Source organism: Stomoxys calcitrans, chromosome 3, assembly GCF_963082655.1.
Source record: "Stomoxys calcitrans chromosome 3, idStoCalc2.1, whole genome shotgun sequence".
Classification (NCBI taxonomy): Eukaryota; Metazoa; Arthropoda; class Insecta; order Diptera; family Muscidae; genus Stomoxys; species Stomoxys calcitrans.
In genome coordinates, this window is record NC_081554.1 from 108,253,022 (window position 1) to 108,266,946 (window position 13,925).

At 45.1% G+C, this 13,925-nt stretch overlaps 1 protein-coding gene across 1 annotated transcript in view; it reads right to left on the reverse strand.

The window, feature by feature from the left end:
* LOC106087128 (uncharacterized) overlaps positions 1-13,925 on the reverse strand; it is a 632,434-nt gene that overhangs the window by 252,392 nt on the left and 366,117 nt on the right. The gene's annotated exons all lie outside the window — the stretch shown is intronic.

Genomic DNA, 13,925 nt, shown 5'->3' on the forward strand with positions numbered 1-13,925 from the left:
CACAACAGATGGCAACGGCATACTTCACTCGACTGACCCAACTGCTTGATGAAAGGACACCTCGTCCCGATGATATAATGGCGCAGTGGCAAAGCATTGCCCACTTCATGAAAAATTCCCCAAGAAGCCCATGGTACGTCCAAGAGTGTTGAAGTGCTACTGATTGCAGGGTTGCGCTGTATGCCGCAACTCGAAGAAAAGGCAGAAGAAAAAGAAAATGGAAAGACATAAGTGTAAGATTTACAGGAGTCAGAATGAAGACCAGAAATTCCACCAAAGAAGTAAACATCAAACAGATGGCTTTGTTGCAGGCACATACTCCTGCAGAGACAAAGAAGGAAATCTGGTACCTCATACAGATAGGGTGCTGAGTATATGGAAAGAGCATTTTACCCAGCTGGAAGTGTTCAACGATGGCGGCGAAGAGGATACCGCAGAACCAATCCCTTATGATGATATCGAATATTTACTTCCTAGTCAAAATTAGGTCGAAATAGCTGTGACCTGATTGAAGAACAACAAGGCAGCTGGAGGAAATAGGTTACCCGATGATTATTTAAGACCTGCGCGATCTGACTAGAAGAACATATACCCGATGACTGGAACCTCAGTATACTATATCCCGTACACAAGAAGGGAGACAAGACGGAATGTACCAACTACTGAGGAATAAGTCTCCTCCCCATCGCAATACAAGATACTCTCGAGAGTACTGTGTGAAAGATTAAAATCTAAAGTCATCGAGATAATTGGGCCTATCAATGCGACTTTAGACCTGGTAAATCCACCCTATAATAGATATTCACACCGCGCCAAATCCAGGAAAAGACCCTAGAAGGATATATCAACACCTACCATCTCTTTGTTGACTACAAAGCCGCCTTCGATAGCCCTATAAATTCATAGGTATTTCAAGCCATGTCTGAGTTTGGTATCCCTGCAAAATTAATAAGACTCTGCAGAATGACACTTGCTGATACAAGTTCCGTAGTAAGAATAGGAAAGAATCGCTACGAACCATTTAATACCAAACGAGATATCAGGCAAGGAGACAGCTAGAGAAGATTATACGATATGCAAATGTGAATAGATGTGGCACTACTCACAAAAGAACACATCATAGGTCGGTCACCGAAAGTAGGAACTGCAGCCTTTGAAAGAATCGAAAGAGAGTCAGTGAAAATGGGTCTGGCAGTAAATGGAGATAATACGAAATGGATGGTTTCAACTTTCAAAGAGAGAAAGATTTTTCGGAAAATATATGGACCGGTTTGTATGAACCACGACAATAGCGTAGTTAGATTAGGTTAGGTTTAAGAAGCAGACTCACATAGACATTTTCGTCGATTGTGATACCACAGGAACCGAAGAAGGAAGATGACTTCTAGCTCCTATCGTTGAACCATCCAGATCGCTTTAAAAAGCCCAACAATTTGCGAATGTTCACATCCGCTAACTCAGACAGGTTCTCAAAAAAATGAGAATCTAAAGTGGAAACCCTTCTGACTGCTAGAGCGGGTTACACACACAGAATGTGTTCTATAGTCTCTTCTTCTTCGATGTCCTCACAGCTTCTGCAAAAGTCGTTGCTGGCAACCTTCAGTCTGACGGTATATTTTCCGATTAAACAGTGACCTGTCACGACGGACACAATGACTGAGACGACTGTTCTAGCCAGTGACAGCAAAGCAGTAGACTTCTTCAAGTCTAGACTAGGCCACATAATATCTTAGCCATTCCACCTGAAACACACTGCAGTGGTCGGGTAATCTTTCGATATGACTAGATCAAGATCTTTAGTGTACACCCCAAAACCCACCTGGTCGTCTAGTTTGGAACCATCCGTATAGAAGTCTATATAAATTACCAGGGATATCGTAGTTCCAATTGGTTCTATCAGGAAAAGTGCTATGGTAGTTTCTGTCAAAAAGCGGATCAGGTAGGATGTTATCCACTCTGCTGGAACATCGGATATTGCATCGAGGATAGCACAGTGTCCGTAGCCGCCACATGACCAATGAGAAAGCTTCCTTCACCTTACGGCAGTGGTCGCTATAATTTCGGTAGCCACAATGTCCAGTGGCATAAGATGTAGCATTAAATTCAGTGCATCAGATGATGTCGTCCTCAGTGCGGCTGTGATGCACAAGCAAGCCATGCTTTGGATCCGGTTGAGTATTGAGCAATTGGTGTACTATTGAAACACCGTCCAACAGACCACAGCACCATATAGCATATGGGCCTGACAACTGAAGTATACGTAATGCATGATTCGCGGTCTAAATCACAATCTTTTGCCAATGGCTCTCTTGCAAGTGTATAGGGCAAGTGTGGCCCTTCTAACAAATAAACGCGTGCTAAGTTCGGCCGGTCCGAAGCTTTTATACCCTCCACCATGGATAGCATTTGTCAAGTTCTTTAAATGAATTATTCAATATATATATATGAGCAACATTAAGCTATTGACCGACATGGACCGTATTTTTCATGGCTGTTAGAAGCCATAGAAAAATACCACATCCAAAATTTCAGGGAAATCGAGTAAAAATTGCGCCCTCCAATGGCTCAGAGTGTCAAATTGGGAGATCGGTTCACATGGTAGGTTAGGTTAGGTTTAAGTGGCAGTCTCTGGCACTAAGTTTAAGTGGCAGTCTCTCCTACCGTTGAACCATGCAGATCGCTTTAAAAAGCCCAATAGTTTGCAAATGTTCACATCCGCTAAATCAGACAGATTCTCAAAGAAATGAGAACCTAAAGTGGAACTCCTTCTAACTGCTAGTGCAAGACACACACACAGAAGGTGTTCTATAGTCTCTTTTTCTTCGATGTCCTCACAACTTCTGCAAAGTCTTGCTGGCAACCTTCAGTCTGTCAGCATGTTTTCCGATTACGCAGTGACCTGTCATGACGGAAACAATTACTGAGACGTCTGTTCTAGACGTTGCCCTTCGCCACTGGTCCTGAAAACATAGCTTACATGTCGCTAGAGGCATACCCACAGATTCCAGTATCCCTGGAATGTGTAGGGTAGTTCCTAGTCTCGCAGCTCCTCTGCTTTAAAATTCCCTGAGATATCTCTGTAGCCCGGTACCCAGAACAGGTGAATTTTGAACTGTTCATCCATCTCGTTGAGAGATCTGCGGCAGTCGATGGCGGTTTTTGTATTCAGAAATAGGTTCTCCAGGGATTTAATGGCTGCCTAGACAGCCAGGCAGAAGATATTGATGCCAATCGCCGTAATGACATTATACCTTAGCCATTCCACCACTTTCTTAATTGCAAGGATCTCTGCTTGATATACACTGCAGTGGTCGGGTAACCTTTTCGATATGTCCAGCTCTAGATCTTTAGGTACACTCTAAAGCCCACCTGGTCGTTTAGTTTGGAACCATCCGTATAGAAGTCTATATAAATTACTAGGGACATCGTAGTTCCAATTGGTTTTATCAGGAAAAGGGTTACAAAAAATTTCTGTCAAAAAGCGGATTAGGTAGGATGTAGTCAACAATTCTGGAACATCGGATATTGTATTGAGGATAACACAGTGTCCGTAGCCGCCACATGACCAATGAGAAAGCTCCCTTCACCTTACGGCAGTGATCGCTATAATTTCGGTAGCCACAATGTCCAAAAGCATAAGATGTAGCATAAAATTCAGTGCATCAGATGATGTCGTCCTCAGTGAGGCTGTGATGCACAAACAAGCCATCCTTTGGATGCGGTTAAGTATTGAGCAGTAGGTGAATTTTTGAAGCGTCGTCCACCAGACCACAACACCACATAGCATTATAGGTCTGACAATTGCAGTATTTAGCCAATGCATGACACGCGGTCTAAATCACCAACTTTTGCTAATGGCTCTCTTGCAAGTGTATAGGACAAGAGTGGCCTTTCTTCCCCTTTCCAAAATGTTTTAAAGTTCAATATCTTGTCCAGCTAAACAGCAAAGTGTTTTACGCTTTCTGTAAATGGAACATTCTCTCCACCCAAGGAGACAAGTTCCACTGTAGGCAACTTGTATCTCTTGCTGAAAAGAACTATTGGGTTGCCCAAAAAGTAATGTCGGATTTTTCATATAGTCGGCGTTGACAAATTTTTTCACAGCTTGTGACTCTGTAATTGCATTATTTCTTCTGTCAGTTATCAGCTGTTACTTTTAGCTTGCTTTAGAAAAAAAGTGTAAAAAAGTATATTTGATTAAAGTTCATTCTAAGTTTTATTAAAAATGCATTTACTTTCTTTTAAAAAATCCGCAATTACTTTTTGGGCAACCCAATACTTCTGTCTTGCACGGATTTATACCCAGACCACTTTCGGTAGCCCACTTTGCTGTTGCACGGGAAACTTTCCACCAACCGCAATTGCCACGTCATAAGCAACCACTTTTACGCCTTTTTCTTCCAGAGACAAAAATATATTGTTAATGGCTTTATTCCAAAGTAGAGGAGATAGTACACCTCCTTGAGGTGTTCCTCTGCTGACTCATCTTTTTAGATCCACAGATCACAAGCCTGCAGTAATGCATCTTTTAGTAAGTAATTAATAGAAACTCCAACTCCTTCATGATTGACATCGGTTTTACATTATTGAAAGCACCTTCAATGTCAAGAAATATATATGTATGGTATCTATATCAAGTTATGAACCGATTTCAACCATACTTGGCACTGTTGTTGGAAGTCATACCAAAACACGTGCAGAGTTTCAGTCAAATCGATAAGAATTACCTTCAATGTCAAGATATATATATGGTAGCTATATCAGGTTATGAACCGATTTGGACCATATTTGGCACTGTTGTTGGTAGTCATACCAAAAGACGTGCAGAGTTTCAGCCAAATTGATAAGAATTACGCTCTCTAGGAGCTCAAGAAGTCTAAGCAGGAGATCGGTTTATATGGCGGCTATATCAGGTTATGAACTGATTAGACCATACTTGGCACAGCTGTTGGAAGTCATTCGATGTTGGAAGTCATTCTCACTAGAAGCTCAAAAAGTCTAATCGGGAAATCGGTTTATATGGCAGCTATATCGGGTTATAAACCGATTTAAATCATACCTAGAGTTTTAAACCAAATGATACCAAAACACCACGTGTAAAATTTCACCCAAATCGTTTAAAATTTGCGCCATCTAGAGGCTCATGAAGTCAAGACTCAATGTGGGTTTATATGGCCCATGTCCGATTTGGCCCAATTCCTGTTCCAACCAACCTATACTAATAAGAAGTATTTGTGTAAAATGACATGCTAGCTTAACTCCTTCGATAGTTCGCGTGCTTTCGGCAGACGGACGGACATGGCGAGATCGACTTAAAGTGTCATGACGATCAAGAATATATACAATTAAGGGGGTCTTAGATGCATATTTCGAATTGTTGCAAACGGAATGACGAAATTAGTATGCAGCCGCCTAATGGCGGAGGGCATAAAAATTAGGAGATCGATTAATATAGAAGCAATATCAATACACAGATCAATTAAAACTAAGATTAATAATGTAAGTTGGAAGTCATGAGAGAAATCATTGTACAACATGTTAGCCTAATCGGATGAATTTGAGCCCTCTATAGGCGCTTATTTTTGTTTAATATTGCAAATAAATTAACTTTTGCGATAGTATCCATCGGAAGAGTATCAATCGATATTCAATCAAAAAGTGAAATATCGATAGTGCCATCGATATTTTGCCAGCTCTATTCTGCACTCGCTTTGAAATTCCACCTCACAGACCCGTTCCTGGTCGGTATTCGATTCTGTCGTGGGTTAATTTTTTTTAATTATTATAAGAAATGGACTTCAATCGGAACTTCGGAGAAGTAAGGCAGGTGCTATGGGAATTTCTGATATCACTGTTGGAAAAACTCTCCAAACATTAAATTTCATCCCTTTAAATATGCTGATGTGCAAGATTTAGGTTAAGTTGAAAAGAGGGTGCGGATATTAATCCGCCCCACACCACTTTGGACATACACCTAAGCCGGTAATCGTCTTGTTGTGCGCTCTAAATACTAAAATGTAACCTCGGATAAGAAAATCAAAGTCAGGAATTGCGTGCCACTTATAAAATCCCTAATTGTTTTCCCAAAGATGTTCACACTCGACGTCCTCGCGTGATCACCACACCACCCTACGCATTTCGTGATCGCCCGGATCTCCGGCTGCAGGACCGTACTAAGGCCAGGCAGTCGAAAACAGATCTCAGTCCCTGGATTTTCAAATTAGACCTCCAAGCCCACTCTGTCCTCTAGATTTGATCCATCTGTGTAGCATATCAGAGTTCCGTCAATTTAACACTGTGCCTCTCACTCGGCCACAAATGTAGTCTCAGGTATCCGATCGGACACTTCTTCCTTTCCTTTCAGTTTTACTACCGTTGCATCGATTACGCCGCGATGATATGATCTCCTCCTATCCTCGCTCCGTCGCCTTAAGTCTCATAGCCGCAGTGGCTGACTCACATGTTATCTGCATGTCTATGGGTCGGATATCTAAAATAGTCTCCAGTGACCTAATGGGCGTTGTTCTCATCGATCCGCCTATGACAAGACAACGTGTTCTCTGAACCTGTTGTATCATGTGATAAGGCGTTTTTACCAAACGTCTACTAACGTTTCAGTTTGGCTATGGGGTTTTCAGGGAAACTTTTTCATCTTGACGGAGTCATTAACGCTATCGATCTGTTCGCAGAAAAGCTTCCAGGAGGCACTCTGATAATCTTATTGTATGCTTTGGGCCGTTTGTAATACACATTCAAAAATATGCAAGAATTAATTGAACGCGATTTTGTTGTCCGTCAAAATGCATGCGATGTAGTGATTGACAACCTGATTGAAAACTCTGTAGTTTTTTCTAGTGGCGAGGCTCACTTTCACATTTCCGGCTGTGTCAACAAGCCAAACATGCGTTACTGAGTCGAGTGGGTCTGGCCGAGCAGTTAAACAGGTGACGTGTATCGTGCGGTCCCTGGTTACAATCGAGACATATGTCTTGCACGTCGGCGTCAATCATTGCACTATAGGAGTTGAGACGGCTGCATCTGCCGGAACGTAATTGAGCCAGAACTACTCTGGTTCGCCGGGGGAGGTCAATTTCTTCAGGTGCAATGGGAGGCGGTCGTTCTCCAAGGACTACATTTACCTTCTGGGCGGTGGATATCTATCCACAAGATGATGATTTGGATGGTCTCTGCGATAACAGCCCAAAAGGTATTGCTTAGACAGCATATAGTTATATCTTCGCACTGGTAGGATATTTGTCTCCTGATGGAGGTGGTCCCATTGAGAACAGAGGAGAGAGTCCGTCGCAGTTCGGAGGGCGTAATTCTGACAGATCTGAATATTATTCCACTGCATGTCACAGAGTCGACGAGACCACACTGGCGCTTCATAACTTACCACAGACATGTCAATTGCTTTGTGCGTGGTCAACAAGGTTTCTTTGTCTGCACCCCAAGTGCTGCCAGCAAGTGACTTGAGGACCTTGTTTCTACTTTTGCCTTTATCGCAGATTACTATGGCATGTGGAGAATGTGTAAGAGCTGTCAAATTTGATTCCAAGTATTTTGGGACACTTGATGGTCGGAATCATTTTTCCATCGACCATCACTGTCAGCTCAGTATTCACCTCACGCGTATTTGTAGTGAACAATGTGGCTGAAGATTTGGTGGCGAATATCTTCAGATTTCTTGCAGCGAAATATGAGGCAAGTTCGTTGAGGTAGACGTTCAACCTATCGCAGATGTCATCAAAGGGTGGGGGGCCTGATGCCATGATCCTACAATCGTCCGCATATGACACGATCTCTATGCCGTCTGGATAGGGTGGAATGGAGGATAGGTAGAGGCTAAACAGTGCCGGAGATATCACCCCGCCTTGGGGAGCTCCCTGTTTCACTCTACGCTGCTTCGACTTCCTATCCCTAAATTCCACAAATGACTGGCGACCACACAGATAATTCGCGACCCAGCGTTTCAAGCCTGGCTGGAGGGACGTGTTGGCGATGTCATCAAAAAACTTTGGCACGGCTGACCGTGTCGAATGCCTTCGATAGGTCCCGTGCCACGAGGACCGTCCTATCACATGGCCTGGGCTGATTGAAGTCTCGCCAAATGTGAGCGGTGATGGCATGCAAAGCTGTTGTTGTACTATGCAGTCTTCGAAATCCATGTTGATGGACGCTCGGGAGGAGCAATGCCTCAAGCATCTTTGCCACTGGTGAGAGAAGGAAGATCGGTCTGTACGACTCCCTCAAACTCGGGTACTTTCCAGGCTTCAGTAGCGGGATCACTCTGCCCAGAACTGCAGAGCTCTTCCGACTAGGGAACTATAAGAGTGTTCAAAAACAGGTTGAGGACAGTAGATAGGTACTCAACTCCAGGTGAATCCAGACTCTTCAACATCAATTTAGAGATTCCGTCGGGGCCCTATCTCTCTCGGGATGCACACTAAATGGACGATTGAACGACCTGGCGCATCTCTTCGATTCAGTCACGGTTATTTCGCCAACAGTGACTGAGGTCCTGTCATCTTGTCTACCGGGGTTCGAGGGTGACTTAACAGTGACCCACAATTTGCCTACACCGGTGCCTAAGTTACATTGCTCCAATTGTTCCAGCCATGAATTCCGCTTATGTTCGTTGATTACCCTGTTTATTTCCAGATTCAGCTGGCTGATTCTGGGGTTAGTGGGGTCCATACCACGAATCCCATCACGCTCGTCTGCGAGTACACTGCCTGCGCCGGGAAATTGGGCCGCATTTGGGGTATTCGACCGGCTCGTATAAAGCGAGCGGCTGCTGCGTAAGTGATGTCTCGGAATTTACTCTCGGCCACTAGCACATCCGAGGGTGTGGCAGTCCACTGAAGTGGTGATTGGTATACTCTCTGAAGCCAACCCAATCGGCCTTCTTCTGATTGATAAACGTCCGGCGACCAGAGGTTATGAAGTCGGGTTGTCAGTCGGTGGTGAGAATTATGGGGAGGTGGTCTGACTCAGGAGATCAGGGGATGCAATGGAGATGTCTGGCGAGCTGCTGCACCTCCTCGTAATCCTAGTGGGGGCATCCTCATTCACCGTGCAAAACGTGGAGCTTTCAATCTGCTCTGTCGTTACCTAGGGGAGAATGCCATTAAGTGTGATGCGCCTTAAAGTCCCCTAAAACCAAATCATTATGGCCAGATAGTAACCCACTTATGTCGGGGTTGTAAGCTTGACCATTAATCGGGACACAGTTACCAACTGGCGGTATGTACACGTTGTATAGCTCTATCTCAGCAGTATCGGACCTGACTGTTATCCCCATGCACTCCATGTAGAGGTCACTAGCACCATGCGCAGGCGAGATGGATCTTTATTGCACGGAATGGTGTATCACGAAGGACAATAGTTAGTCCATTCCTTGAGCGATCCTTAAGTTGCACATTGTATCCGTGACAACTGTGCAAGCTGTAGAGCTCTTCCGACTCATGAAATCCACAATCTCATCGATCTTGCCATGGAGTCCGTTGTAGTTTAGCTGCAAAAACACACTTTCCGGCACTGGCCTGGCAATATTTGGGCTGGGATGCAGCCGTTGCATATATTGCCGTACAGGAGAGGTCGGGAAGGACACATAGTCCGACAACGAGGACGTAGAAGGCCACGACAACGACGCTTGTGACCCACTGCACCTTGCGACATAACCAGTATGACTATACTTCCGTAGTGAAGTAAGCCGTAAGGCGGTACTGACAAACCGAACAGAACCAGGGTCCGGGGTCCTTTTCAATCCCGGCACGGACCAGAAGCGTGCGGAGAAGGCACTCCAGGATGTGCCTCTCCCATGAAGAAAAAAGACGAACACGTACACTGAGGCGGCAGCCCTTGCCGATGAGGGTTTCATCGGGTCAATCCGGTGCGTACAACCGGCTGCCATGGGATTGAACTTAATCAGTATATGCGTAATGGTGGTCGCCATTTACCCGATGTCACATCAAGACTGCATGAAAATATTGGCATATTGTATCGGATGAATTTGAGCCCTCTATAGGCGCTTATTTTTGTTTAATATTGCAAATAAATTAACTTTTGCGATAGTATCCATCGGAAGAGTATCAATCGATATTCAATCAAAAAGTGAAATATCGATAGTGCCATCGATATTTTGCCAGCTCTATTCTGCACTCGCTTTGAAATTCCACCTCACAGACCCGTTCCTGGTCGGTATTCGATTCTGTCGTGGGTTAATTTATTTTAATTTTTTTTAATTATTATAAGAAATGGACTTCAATCGGAACTTCGGAGAAGTAAGGCAGGTGCTATGGGAATTTCTGATATCACTGTTGGAAAAACTCTCCAAACATTAAATTTCATCCCTTTAAATATGCTGATGTGCAAGATTTAGGTTAAGTTGAAAAGAGGGTGCGGATATTAATCCGCCCCACACCACTTTGGACATACACCTAAGCCGGTAATCGTCTTGTTGTGCGCTCTAAATACTAAAATGTAACCTCGGATAAGAAAATCAAAGTCAGGAATTGCGTGCCACTTATAAAATCCCTAATTGTTTTCCCAAAGATGTTCACACTCGACGTCCTCGCGTGATCACCACACCACCCTACGCATTTCGTGATCGCCCGGATCTCCGGCTGCAGGACCGTACTAAGGCCAGGCAGTCGAAAACAGATCTCAGTCCCTGGATTTTCAAATTAGACCTCCAAGCCCACTCTGTCCTCTAGATTTGATCCATCTGTGTAGCATATCAGAGTTCCGTCAATTTAACACTGTGCCTCTCACTCGGCCACAAATGTAGTCTCAGGTATCCGATCGGACACTTCTTCCTTTCCTTTCAGTTTTACTACCGTTGCATCGATTACGCCGCGATGATATGATCTCCTCCTATCCTCGCTCCGTCGCCTTAAGTCTCATAGCCGCAGTGGCTGACTCACATGTTATCTGCATGTCTATGGGTCGGATATCTAAAATAGTCTCCAGTGACCTAATGGGCGTTGTTCTCATCGATCCGCCTATGACAAGACAACGTGTTCTCTGAACCTGTTGTATCATGTGATAAGGCGTTTTTACCAAACGTCTACTAACGTTTCAGTTTGGCTATGGGGTTTTCAGGGAAACTTTTTCATCTTGACGGAGTCATTAACGCTATCGATCTGTTCGCAGAAAAGCTTCCAGGAGGCACTCTGATAATCTTATTGTATGCTTTGGGCCGTTTGTAATACACATTCAAAAATATGCAAGAATTAATTGAACGCGATTTTGTTGTCCGTCAAAATGCATGCGATGTAGTGATTGACAACCTGATTGAAAACTCTGTAGTTTTTTCTAGTGGCGAGGCTCACTTTCACATTTCCGGCTGTGTCAACAAGCCAAACATGCGTTACTGAGTCGAGTGGGTCTGGCCGAGCAGTTAAACAGGTGACGTGTATCGTGCGGTCCCTGGTTACAATCGAGACATATGTCTTGCACGTCGGCGTCAATCATTGCACTATAGGAGTTGAGACGGCTGCATCTGCCGGAACGTAATTGAGCCAGAACTACTCTGGTTCGCCGGGGGAGGTCAATTTCTTCAGGTGCAATGGGAGGCGGTCGTTCTCCAAGGACTACATTTACCTTCTGGGCGGTGGATATCTATCCACAAGATGATGATTTGGATGGTCTCTGCGATAACAGCCCAAAAGGTATTGCTTAGACAGCATATAGTTATATCTTCGCACTGGTAGGATATTTGTCTCCTGATGGAGGTGGTCCCATTGAGAACAGAGGAGAGAGTCCGTCGCAGTTCGGAGGGCGTAATTCTGACAGATCTGAATATTATTCCACTGCATGTCACAGAGTCGACGAGACCACACTGGCGCTTCATAACTTACCACAGACATGTCAATTGCTTTGTGCGTGGTCAACAAGGTTTCTTTGTCTGCACCCCAAGTGCTGCCAGCAAGTGACTTGAGGACCTTGTTTCTACTTTTGCCTTTATCGCAGATTACTATGGCATGTGGAGAATGTGTAAGAGCTGTCAAATTTGATTCCAAGTATTTTGGGACACTTGATGGTCGGAATCATTTTTCCATCGACCATCACTGTCAGCTCAGTATTCACCTCACGCGTATTTGTAGTGAACAATGTGGCTGAAGATTTGGTGGCGAATATCTTCAGATTTCTTGCAGCGAAATATGAGGCAAGTTCGTTGAGGTAGACGTTCAACCTATCGCAGATGTCATCAAAGGGTGGGGGGCCTGATGCCATGATCCTACAATCGTCCGCATATGACACGATCTCTATGCCGTCTGGATAGGGTGGAATGGAGGATAGGTAGAGGCTAAACAGTGCCGGAGATATCACCCCGCCTTGGGGAGCTCCCTGTTTCACTCTACGCTGCTTCGACTTCCTATCCCTAAATTCCACAAATGACTGGCGACCACACAGATAATTCGCGACCCAGCGTTTCAAGCCTGGCTGGAGGGACGTGTTGGCGATGTCATCAAAAAACTTTGGCACGGCTGACCGTGTCGAATGCCTTCGATAGGTCCCGTGCCACGAGGACCGTCCTATCACATGGCCTGGGCTGATTGAAGTCTCGCCAAATGTGAGCGGTGATGGCATGCAAAGCTGTTGTTGTACTATGCAGTCTTCGAAATCCATGTTGATGGACGCTCGGGAGGAGCAATGCCTCAAGCATCTTTGCCACTGGTGAGAGAAGGAAGATCGGTCTGTACGACTCCCTCAAACTCGGGTACTTTCCAGGCTTCAGTAGCGGGATCACTCTGCCCAGAACTGCAGAGCTCTTCCGACTAGGGAACTATAAGAGTGTTCAAAAACAGGTTGAGGACAGTAGATAGGTACTCAACTCCAGGTGAATCCAGACTCTTCAACATCAATTTAGAGATTCCGTCGGGGCCCTATCTCTCTCGGGATGCACACTAAATGGACGATTGAACGACCTGGCGCATCTCTTCGATTCAGTCACGGTTATTTCGCCAACAGTGACTGAGGTCCTGTCATCTTGTCTACCGGGGTTCGAGGGTGACTTAACAGTGACCCACAATTTGCCTACACCGGTGCCTAAGTTACATTGCTCCAATTGTTCCAGCCATGAATTCCGCTTATGTTCGTTGATTACCCTGTTTATTTCCAGATTCAGCTGGCTGATTCTGGGGTTAGTGGGGTCCATACCACGAATCCCATCACGCTCGTCTGCGAGTACACTGCCTGCGCCGGGAAATTGGGCCGCATTTGGGGTATTCGACCGGCTCGTATAAAGCGAGCGGCTGCTGCGTAAGTGATGTCTCGGAATTTACTCTCGGCCACTAGCACATCCGAGGGTGTGGCAGTCCACTGAAGTGGTGATTGGTATACTCTCTGAAGCCAACCCAATCGGCCTTCTTCTGATTGATAAACGTCCGGCGACCAGAGGTTATGAAGTCGGGTTGTCAGTCGGTGGTGAGAATTATGGGGAGGTGGTCTGACTCAGGAGATCAGGGGATGCAATGGAGATGTCTGGCGAGCTGCTGCACCTCCTCGTAATCCTAGTGGGGGCATCCTCATTCACCGTGCAAAACGTGGAGCTTTCAATCTGCTCTGTCGTTACCTAGGGGAGAATGCCATTAAGTGTGATGCGCCTTAAAGTCCCCTAAAACCAAATCATTATGGCCAGATAGTAACCCACTTATGTCGGGGTTGTAAGCTTGACCATTAATCGGGACACAGTTACCAACTGGCGGTATGTACACGTTGTATAGCTCTATCTCAGCAGTATCGGACCTGACTGTTATCCCCATGCACTCCATGTAGAGGTCACTAGCACCATGCGCAGGCGAGATGGATCTTTATTACACGGAATGGTGTATCACGAAGGGCAATAGTTAGTCCATTCCTTGAGCGATCCTTAAGTAGCACATTGTATCCGTGACAACTGTGCAAGCTGTAGAGCT